The 11,813-nt window shown below is 36.4% G+C and overlaps 2 pseudogenes; both read left to right on the forward strand.

Annotated features, from left to right (window-relative positions):
• Positions 1 to 8,193: 8,193 nt before the first annotated feature.
• LOC107144163 lies at positions 8,194 to 9,243 on the forward strand (annotated as a pseudogene).
• Positions 9,244 to 10,102: 859 nt separating this feature from the next.
• Positions 10,103 to 11,813, forward strand: part of LOC107144165 — a 135,042-nt pseudogene continuing 133,331 nt past the window's right edge.

The following is an 11,813-nucleotide window of genomic DNA, read 5'->3' on the forward strand; positions in this document are numbered from 1 at the left end:
GGATATAAAAGGTGTTTATAATTTTTGCTTATTACAAATAATGCTGCTATGAATAGTTTTCATTTTCTAGGGTAAATATTAGATCATATGATAAATACATGTTTGATTTTATAAGAAACTTATGAATTGTTGTCCAGAGAGCCTAGGCCATGTTATATTCAACTAATTTACATTTCCCTAAATGATAATAATCTTGAATACCTTTTCATCTGTCTGTGATCCATATATCCTCTTTGGCTAAAGTGTGTATGTTTCAATTATATGTCTTTTTAAAAAATTGGAGCCTTTTTCTGATTGATGTTGAATTTAAGGAATTCTTGAAATTACAAATGCTTTGTTGGATATATGATTTAATTTACCCATAAATTATTTTATGAACTATGGTTTCAGATCCATATCTGAACTCTTGGTCACCATCAATATGTTTTTCCTGTTTTCTTTTCTAAAAATAATGTACTTTATGGTTTATATTTAGAACTATAATCTATTTTAAATAATTTTTATAAGGGAGGAGATTTAGGCCAATGTGCCTTTTTTTAATAATCTGTAAGCATCAAAATGTCCCAACAGTATTGAAAAGACTACTGTTGCTCTATTGAATTGCTATTCCTATGTATGTGGTTAAAAATCAGTTGCTTATACTGGTAAGGGTCTATTTCTATTTTAGTTTTATTTGTCTATGTATATATCCCAGTCAATTAATATAAACTTGATTAATGCAGTTTTATAGTCTTATCCTGAGGTAGTGTAATTCCTCCCATTTAATTCTTTCTGAAATTGTTTTAATTATTCTAATTCATTCGCTTTTCTATCAAAGAATCAGCTTGTATAGATGTACAAAACATCTGATATTCTGATAGCAAATTTTAAACATACAGAGAGCTTTTTGCAAAATTTCCATCTTTATTTATTAATTCTTTAAATTCATGGATATGATGCTTTTCTCTATTTAAGTCTTTTATTTCACCATTAGCAATTTATAGTTTCTAGCTTACAGACTAAATAAGCACTTTATTTGACCTAAACTTGTAGTTAAGTTTTAGTTGTTGTAAGTGGTATTGTGTATTTTAATTTTGATTTCCAATTGTTATTGCTAATATGTAAAATAATGATTTTATTTCATCATCTTGCTTATAGCCCACAAACTTGCTTAGATAACTTACTATTTAAAGGATTTGGGCACTTCCCCCCCCCCATTTTTCCTGTAGATCCTTGGGATTTCTTTTAGACAATCATGTCATTTGCTAATAGGAACTTTTTTTATTTCATCTATTTCCAGTCTTCATGACTTTTATTTCTTTTTCCTGTGATATCAACTATTTAAGATTCCCAGTACTGTGTCAAAGCACAGTGGTGAGAGTCAATGTACTTGCCTTATTACCAATCTTCATGGGGAAGAATTCATTCTCTCCATATGGAGTATATTATTAGCTATGATATTTTATAGATGTTCTTTATCACCTTGACAAAATTCCTTTCTATTTCTAATGTTTTGTAAAATTTTATAATGAATAAGTGTTGGATTCAGTAACATTCTTTTTCTGCATCATTCAATACAATTTTGTGGTTTTCTTTCTTCTGTTAATATAATGGATAACTGATTGATTTTGAATTTTTGAACAGCCCTGCATTTCCTAGAATTTTTCATGCCTTATTTTTTTTCACATATTTCTGGATTTGGTTTGCTAGTATTTTGTTGGAGATTTTTTGTTTGAGAGAAAGATATTGTTCTGTAGTTTTCCTTCACTGTATTGTTTTGTCTATTTTAATAGAAGTTCAGTGGAGTAGGGACAAAGGGGGATAAAGGGAGGGATAGAAGTAGGAAAGACAGTGGAATGAATCTGACTTAACTTTCCTATGTTCATATATAAATACACCACAGTGAATCTCCACATCATGTACAACCACAAGACTGGGATACTGATTAGAATAAGTTATGCTGCATGTACGTATAATATGTCAAAATACACTCTACTGTCATGTATATCTAAAAATAGAAAATAAAAAAGTACTTATAATCATTATTCAGTTGGAAAACACCATCTTCATTTTTAATTTTGGGTATGTTTTATAGAATTTGTGTTATTCTTTAAGTGGTTGGTGGAATTTCCCACCTAAGTTGGGAGAATGTGCTTTCAAGTTTTTAGCTATGAACTGCTGAGAGCCATAGCCAAGTAGGAATGACGCATGGCATTTTGGTTTGAAAGGTGAGGCTCCAGGTTTAGGGTGGATCCTGCTGGATTAGGGTGGCTCCAGGTTTAGGGTGGATCCTGCTGGGGCGTATCCTGCTGCCTCAGGCGCCTGCTCCTTGAGTTCCTGTTGAGTTCTCCTGGGGTTTTGAGAGAATTGGTATGCAGAGCCCGGGGGAGGGAGTGTAATTTTTCCCAGAACGTGCGTGTAGAGTGTCGGAGAGAGTTCGGGAATAAAGAGTTGCTGTTTGAATCTACAAGGCGGTGTGGTGGCTCGGTTATTTTGTGCCCAGCCAGACTGCGGCAATGAACTCCATTTTAAAAATAGTTATGGGAAGCAGAAAAAGGGGATTGAAGAGGAGGAAAGGAGGGAGGTATAAGGGAAAAATAGTGGAATGAATCTGACCTAATAATTTTCCAATGCAAATATATGAGTTTATTAAATTGAATATTACTATTATGTATATCCACATGACACTGATTTTACCAAAAAATGGAAATAAATAGAAGAACCAGTAGAGTAGAGGAGAGGTAACAGGGGGAAGAAGGGGAAGGTAAGGGTAAGTACTAGGGCCTTAATTGGAGCAAGTTATACTCCATGCATTTATAATTATGTCAAAATAATCCTAATATTATATATAACTATTATTAACCAATGAGAAATACTTGGAAAAATAGCTATAGAAATCTTCATGCTATTATAATTCGAATGAGTTTCTGTAGGTAGTTGTCTCTAAGGAATTGGTTCATTTTTTTCTGAGTTGCCAAATTTTATGTAGGGAGTTACTTATAGTATTTTCTTATAATCCTTTTAATATCTCTTGGGTCCTTGATAATTTCCTCTCCTTTTTTTCTGATATTGTTTCTAATATTGTCTGTGCCTTTTTCTTTGTCAATCATGCTAAACATGTATTGATTTTATATTATCTTAAAAGAAGCAGATTATTAGTTAATAGATACTCTCTACTATTTTTTCTGTTTTCATTGTTATTGGTTTCTAATTTCGTTTTAATGTATTTCCTTCAATCTGTCTGATTTTCTAGTTTTGTAAGAAGGAAGTTTATATTATTGACTTAACTATTTATTTTTTCCTAACATAAAAAATTTAATGGTGTACAGTTCCCTAAAGTGATTCCTTTAGATGCATTCCAAAGATTTGAAATATTTTTCCATTTTATTTAATTGATTACATACTTTGAATTTCCAGTAAGATGTCTTCTTTGATCTACATGTGATTTATAATTATGTTGCTTCGTTTAATTGTCTGTAAATTTCCCTGTTTTGTTTCTGGTAGTGATTCCTAGTTCAATTCCAGTAGGGGAAGAGAATGTAAATGCATGTTTTCAATTATTTTACATTTTGAAGGTATGTTTTATGACTCAGCATATTGTTGTTCTTGGTGGATGTTCCCTGTGTACATAAAAACCATATGTATTTGAGTGTTTGGGAATCAAGTGTTTTATGAGTATTGTCTGGATACTGTTATCTGATAGTGTTTTTTTCACTCTATATTTTTAATAATTTCCTTTCTCTTGGTTCTTTTGATTCCTGAGATAGAGGTCTTTAAGATCCTAAGTACAACCTTGAATATGTGTACTTTTCAGTTCTGTCAGTTTTTTTTAAGATATTTTTAAACTATGTTTTATATGCATGGACATTTATAATTATTTTACCTTCTTGATTAATTGGCTCTCTTATCATTATTTGATCCCTTCTTTATCACTGGTAGTCTCTTTATTACGAAATCTACATTTATAACATTAATAAAGTCAATTCAATCCAGTTTTTTTTTTGTTCTTTGCTTTGTTTTGTATATTTTGTGGCAGAACTAAGGATAGAATCTAGGATCTCATTCATCAGTTTTTATTTGCTTATGGTTTGCATACCACATTGTATAGCATGTATTTTCCTTTTCTTTTACTCTTAACCCATGTATATAAAATGTGAAGTGATATTTTAGTAGACAGAAAATGTTTGGGACATGTATATCTATCTATTTTACCAGTTTGTTTTAGTTGTTATGATTTGACCATTTAGATTTTTTTTTTTTAGAGAGAGAGAGAGAGAGAGAATTTTAATATTTATTTTTAGTTTTCGGTGCACACAACATCTTTGTTTGTATGTGGTGCTGAGGATCGAACCCGGGCCGCGCGCATGCCAGGCGAGCGCGCTACCGCTTGAGCCACATCCCCAGCCCTGAACATTTAGATTTAATGTAATTATTGATATATCTTTCATTTTACAATTTGTTTTGTTTGTTTCCTCTGTTTTTGGTTCTTTTATTTCCCCTTTTTGCCTTTCTGTGAATTACTTGAACTTTGTAATTTAAAGGTTATCTTTTTCATTCTTAATAATATCCTTTGATATACAAAACTGTTTGGTTTTAAAAATGTTTTATAAAGTCCTATTGATGTTCTTTTTCCTGTTGTTGCTTGTACTTTGCTATGAACTTTAAAACTCTAATTTAGGCTCCATTCCTCCCTCAAAATATTACAGAACCTTCAAATTTTGGAGGCCAATTTCACTAGATGGTCATGGAAAAAACTAATTGCCTTTTTAAACTCTTGATAGCTATGCAAAAAGATGGGAAGTTATTAAGCACATTTTAACAGTTGAGTTGACCTTGATACAAAGACCATGCAATGACATCCCAATAAATGATCACTTGATCCAAAATCATTCATATAGAGGCATATATCATAAACAAATTCATGTCAATGTGGCAATGAATTAGTAGGCTGTGTCTAAGAAATGCAAAAATGATATAACATTAGGAAAATTTCCAGTTGAAATTTCTTTATATTGATAGCTTGGAGAAAAAAAAGCCATTTGATCATTTCCAAGCATGCAGAAAAAGCACTTATAAAAATATTTAACATCTATTCAGGATAAAAACTGATAGCAAAATAACATTAGAGGGCTGGGGTTGTGGTTCAGTGGTAGAGTAGCTTGCCTAGCAAGTGCGAGGCCCTGGGTTCGATCCTCAGCACCACATAAAAATAAGTAAAATAAAGGTATTGTGTCCAACTACAACTAAAAAAAAACCATTAAAAATAATAACATTATAAGAGAATTTTCATTTCCTAAAATATACAGAAAACTTACATAAATGTAAAGTGTTAGAAATATCCTCTTTAAGTTGAGAAACAAAAATGTATACACAGTACCATCTCTACTGTTAAAACATGGATTTGAATATATAACCAGAGCAATAAAAATATCAAACTAAATAAGAAGTGGAACTACTGAAAAGACAGACACAATAAATGTTGAAAATATGATCCTCTAATTAGAAAATCCAAAGCAATAAGTGTATAAAATACTCAAAGGAATAAGAGATTTCAGAAAGCTCTTGTATATATATCTCTACAAAAAACTCAGAAGCCTAGCCACACAAAATCAATAACTAGTTAGGAAAGATAATAAAAAGAACCCTCACAATAGCAGAAAATATCCAAAATTTATCCAAGATGAAACCCAACAACATGTACATAATCTTTTTGAAGGAAATTATAAAAATAAGCTTAAGAAAAAGAAGTTCCAATAAAAAAGAGATCAGCACAGTATGTTTATTCATGGGGAAAAGAATATTGTAAAGATGTCACTTCTTATTTACAGATTTACTGTTTATTGTAGACTAAATTATGCTCCCACTAATTTCACACACACACACACACACACACGTATGTATAGTGCTAGCACCCAATGTGACTTTATTTGGAACTTAGGCCTTCAGGAAGGTAATTAAGGTTGATTGAGATCATAAGAGTGGGGCCCTAATCTGAAAGAACTGGTATCCTTATAAGAAGAGGCAGAGAAACTACAGATCTCACTACAGAGGTACACAGAATATGCAATGTGAGGACACAGCAAGAATACTGGTGTCTGCAAGCCTGTAAAAAAGTCCTTACCAAAGTCTAATCCTACTGACCACCTTCATCTTGAACTTCTAGTCTCCAGATTTGTGAAAAAAAAAATAAACTTTTGTTGTTTAAGTCGCATGGTATATGGTACTTAGTTACGGCAGTCCAAGTAGACTAACATACTGCCTACATCTGGAATGACAACCAGACTCTGGCTGCTGTTTCTCAAAATCAACCCTGGAGAAACAATAGAAAAGAGAACGAAAGAACAATATGAACAGCAGAAAAACAACAAATGTGAGACATCCCTGAGGGACACCAAGTCTGTGTTGAACTAGTACTTTGCTGTGGGCAAGTGAGAGCATGCCCTGAAGTAGAGATAGGTTTGTAGCTTGCAAAAGAAGCAGATGATAGAATTGGTTGGACAAGTTTTTAAGTTTAGGCTTCTTCCCAGTGTGTCTTGGAACAATGAATTTCTACTTCACTGAAGTATCTGGAAATGTACATCAGACCCTTTGTGCATGTATCTTGGGATAGTATCAAACAACACAAAGGTTTGAGTTAGTTGAGACAGGATGGTTTTCAAAACTGTGTTAAAAACCATCTGAAACCTCTATTCATTTATTTTTGGCTGATGACTGGCCTTTAAAATTTAATATTATATCAAACTGCAAAAAAGAGTGAACCACACAAAACAAGGGTTAAGAGTTCTTTCATGAAAAATAATACACATGCACATGTATTTGTTTAGGGTTGTAAATATAGGTTATACCATAAAGGAGGGGCAAAAAATAAAGTCACTACACTGGGCAGACTAATGTTAGTATTGTCAACAGATCCGAGACTCACAAAATCATTCAGCTCAGGCAATTCCCCTTAGAAAGCAGACCTTTTGGAACAGAAGAGTCCCAAAAGTTTAAGTTTGGCAGTTTGGCAAACAGACCGCATCTTGCAGTGCTCCCCCCACCCCCACTCCTTACAACCCACTACACATCCAGCCCTACTTTATGCTGCAGCTTTCTTATCTTTATCTTATCTGGAAATATGACCCATTCTCTGCAAGGTTTGCAGTAGGGAAACTACTCAGAGCTTTTAGGGAGTTGCTATTTTTTAAGGAGCCTTAAAAAAGCAAGGATGGGGACACCTTACCTTCTCCTCCATATTCAACCCTGAAGCACCTCAGAACAGAGAGGTGCTGCACAGAGCCTTACCCATACTTTCACCCCTGGGAAACCCCAGGCAGAGTTTTCAGCTTGAAATGTTCCCTTGACTTCCATTTCAGGGAACTTGGAGAGATCCAAGCCTTGGTCTGCAGAGGAGAGGTGCGATGCAGAGTCAAAATGAAGACATTTAGAACTTTAAGCCTCTCATATCCTGGCTGAACAAAGGAAGACTCATAGAACCATGCCTTGTCCCCCACCCACAGTGCTAAGAGACCCCAGACAGGGCTGTTAGGCCTAACACCCCCTCAATTCTGTCTTTTAGTCTCTTAAAATAAAGAATTTGATTTGAGGCTGGTCGTTACACAAAATAAGGGAGAGGATTTTGAGTGAGGACTGAGGGGACCCTTAACATTACAACAGAGAGTAGATATACACACACTTGCCTCTTTGGCCTCTCTGGAAGGGCCCCTGTTAGGGCCATTAGGGATGGGGAGGTCTCAGGAAGGTGAGGGCCTTGATCTAATGGAGATGGTCACAAAAATCCTAATCATCTACAAAGCAGGGATCCCAAAGAAACCCACTCCTGTTGTTAAATTGGGAAAACCAGGCTGGGGTACCTGGCAAAGACTCTCATTTCCTTCTCAGGCACCAAAGAGGGAAGGAGGCCTAGACTCTGTCAACAGTTGACAGGATGATTCAGATAGTAAACTTCAGGTCCCGCAGGGTGTAGACCAGCTAGCACCTGTTTTTAGCCCTTACTCGCCATAGGCAGGGCTGGTTGGCTGCAGCCTCAGACTTCTTCCACTGGGTTCTCAGGGGACAGGCTGATTACAACAGGAGCCCTGAGGGTTCTTAAAATAGTACATTCACAGAAACTTGTACAGGCAAACTTGGTTAATGCAGACATTCATTTCATTTTCACTCCTCCAGGTACCTGCATTACCTGCTGTCCTTCCCCTATCCTTGACCAGGGTCATCATGCCTTGGGGTCAGAAAAGTAAGCTCTGTGCTTGTAAGAAATACCAGCAGGCCTCAAGTGAGACTCAGGGTCTCCAGGGTGCTCAGGCCACTGCATCAGAGGAAGAAGAGTACCACTCTTCCTCCTCTCCTCTTCCTTATGATAATCCTAAGAGCTCCCCTGTTGCTGAGTCATGTAGTAAATCCCAGCAGCCTCAGAGAGTCCTATCCATGACCACTACCTCTGTAGGTGTTTCATGCACTGAATCTGATGAAGATTCTCAAAGCCAAGATGAGGAAAGACCAAGCACTGCAGGCTCTGCACACCAGCAATCATTCATGCACAACTCCTTTAGATGAGAATGTGATTTTGTTGATGCAATTCCTGCTATGCAAGTGTAACATAAGAGACTCCATAACAAAGGAAGACATGCTGAAGTATACCATCAAAGAGTATTAGGAGCACTTCCCTGAGATCCTCAAGAAATCCTCTGAGCTCATGGTGCTTGCCTTTGGTATTGAAGTAAAGGAAGTTGATCCAATCAGGCACTGCTATATCCTTGTTAGCAAATTGCATCCCACCAGAGATGCAAGGCTTTAAGGAGAGGAGATCATGCCTAAGACTGGCTTCTTGATGACTGTCCTATATGTGAGCTTCAAGAAGGGCAACTGTGCCACTGAGGAAGATATCTGGGAAGTCTTAATGTGATGGGGACATATGCTGGAAGGAAGTGCTCCATCTATGGAGAACCCAGGAAGCTCATCACCCAAGACTTGGTGCAGGAAAGATACCTAGAGTACCAGCAGGTGCCCAGCAGTGATCCTCCTCACTATCAATTCCTGTGGGGCCCCTGGACCCATGCCAAAACCAGCAAAATGAGAATCCTTGAGTTTCTGGCCAAGATCCATGATGTGGTCCCTAGTGCCTTCCCATCCTGGTATGAGGAAGCTTTGAGAGATGAGGAATAGAGAGCCTGAGCCAGATTTGCAGCTCTGTTTCTTACTGGTGCAATGGCCAGTGCACTTTCCGGGTTCAGTTCTAGCAGCTTCTCCCACCCCAATGATGGCTAAAGCACTTTCCTTACTTTGTGTTTGAAGAGAGCATTCAACCAAATGGCCGAGGCTGGAGATACTATTGGAAGATACACAGTGCATATCATATCTGTGTTTCTATTCTACACGAATAACTTGTAGATTTTTCTCTTGTTGAAAGATTTCAAATGTTGATTCTTTTAGAAAAGTTTAATTAGCTTCAGTATCTAAGTATATGGATATTGGTTACATATTCAATATTATTTATAAATCTTAAAAGAGTTAAGAGTTTTGCTATTTTATCAAACAAGTTGAGAAAGCTACCACCTTATTCTCCCACATCCAAAATAAATAAGTTACATGACATTGGAATAGGCATTTCCCTAAAAACATGAAAAAAAAGGAGCAGTAAAATAGTTGAAATTAATAAATAGAGAAAAAATATTAGTAAAAGATGGCAAATTCGTGATTTTCCTTATTTCTTCTATCCTGTTACTCTGTATAATAACATTTTATATCTTGGTGTGTTTAAGTTATTGAAAAATATGGAAAAATTAAACTATAATAAATTTGACCTCTTATTCACTGGCTTCTTATTCCTCAAATATTAATTGAGCATCTGCTCTTTGGAAAGTTCCATGGTAAAAGTAAGGATGACAAGAAAAGGAAGACTGAACCACTATCTATAAAATTTTAGTCTGGTAGCAGCTATCATATAAGATGGTAATATATCCTCTAAGACATAAAAGACAAGTGAAAACGTGTAGTGAAGTGTGGGTGAGAGTGGGAGGTTCAGAAGAGAGCAATGAAGAATAAACACCCTGAAACAAGACAATGTAGGGTCTTGGAAAACCTCAAACTTTTCGTTGGGAAATGATTTTAACTTAAGCTGGGCGGTATGTCAAAGGAGGATGATAAAGGGACTGGACCCTTGGGAGGTATGTCTCAGAGGTGAGACATATAAAGGAAAAAGTGCTCTTTGCAGGTATTTGGAATAATGGGTAAACAACAGCAAATTCTCCATCTGGAACAGGGATGGAAATTGTCCTGTTCTTTTGTTCCAGTGCAGGTATACAAAATGCTCATATTAGTGATTTTATCGGCATCATGACCAAGGAGTTTTTGTTTGTTTGCTTTTTAAAAATAAGGACAATACTCTTTTTTAAAAAAATTAGTTCTTTTTAGTTATACATGACAGTAGAGTCCATTTTGATAAAATTATACATGCATGGAATATATCTTATTCTAACTAGGGCTCCAGTCTTGTGGATGTACACAATGGTGGGATTCAGTGTGATGTATTCATATATGTACATAGGAAAGTTATGTCAGATTCTTTCCCCTGTCTTTCCTATTCCTACCCCTCTTTCCTGCCCTTCATTCTCCTTCGTCTAATCCTCTGAACTTCTATTCTCCTCCCAACTTATCGTGGATTAGGTTCCACATATCAGAGAAAACAATTGCCCTATGGTTTTTTGGGTTGGCTTATTTCACTTAGCATTATAATCTCTAGATCCATCCATTTACCAGTAAATATCATAATTTTATTTTTCTTTATGGCTGAGTAATATTCCACTGTGTGGAATATACCACAATTTCTTTATCTCTTCATTTGTTGGTGGGCATCTAGGTTGGCTCCATAACCTAGCTATTGCAAATGTACAGCTCTAAACATTAATGTGGCTGCATCATTGTAATATGCTGATTTTATTTCTTTTGGATATACACCAAGAAGTGGGATAACTGAGTCAAATGGTGATTACATTCCTAGTTTTCTAAGGTGGTTACATTTCTAGTTTTCTCCATACTGCTTTCCAGAGTGGTTGCATTGATTTGCAGTCCCAACAACAATGTATGAGTGTACCCTTTTTCCTCTATCCTCGCCAACATTTATACAATACTCTCTTGAGGTGATAAGCCCATAAAACACTATGCTAATACAATTTGCTCTGGGTTGAGGAAATCAGAGCCCACTCCATTAAAGGGGAACTAGGTTACCTTTAGTATAATTTGACAAACTTTGAGAGAGGGCTTGATTTTGGATATGTATTAAATGATGAAAATATGAAAAGTTTGGATCAAAAGGAATTTGGGAGGGAGGAAGGGAAGGTGTGGTGAGCCGCTTCTGCCGTTTATGCAAATTATGGTCACCATTACACGATGGCGCTGGCTCCGCTGTGGTCTGTGACAAACAACTCCTTGTTTGGGAGAGTTGGCGCATGACTTTTCATCACTCTATGAGAAAGCTCCACGTGGCTGCTTTGCATTGGGGCTTGAGATGCTTTATTAAGGCTGGGAGGGGCATCCGAGGGGATTCGGAGACTAAGAAGAAGAACTATCAGGGGCCTGAATAAACGTTGTTGAAAGAAGATTCTTGGGTTGCGTCTTTCTTGCGGGCAAGAAGTCGCGCGCAACGGCGCAACAAGTGGTGCCGAAACCCGGGAGTCAGAACTTTCAGCAGTCAGGGGGGTGCACCGTAGTCCCAGGTAAGTGGGACCCGCGATCAAAGCAGGAAATCGTCCCAAGTAAGTGGGATCCGCGACTAAAGCGGGGCAGCAGCTGCATTGTGTACTTTCGCTTTTACTTTTGCTTTTGTTTTCTGTGTTTCT

The sequence above is a fragment of the Marmota marmota genome, unplaced genomic scaffold (genome assembly GCF_001458135.2).
Source record: "Marmota marmota marmota unplaced genomic scaffold, marMar, whole genome shotgun sequence".
Classification (NCBI taxonomy): Eukaryota; Metazoa; Chordata; class Mammalia; order Rodentia; family Sciuridae; genus Marmota; species Marmota marmota.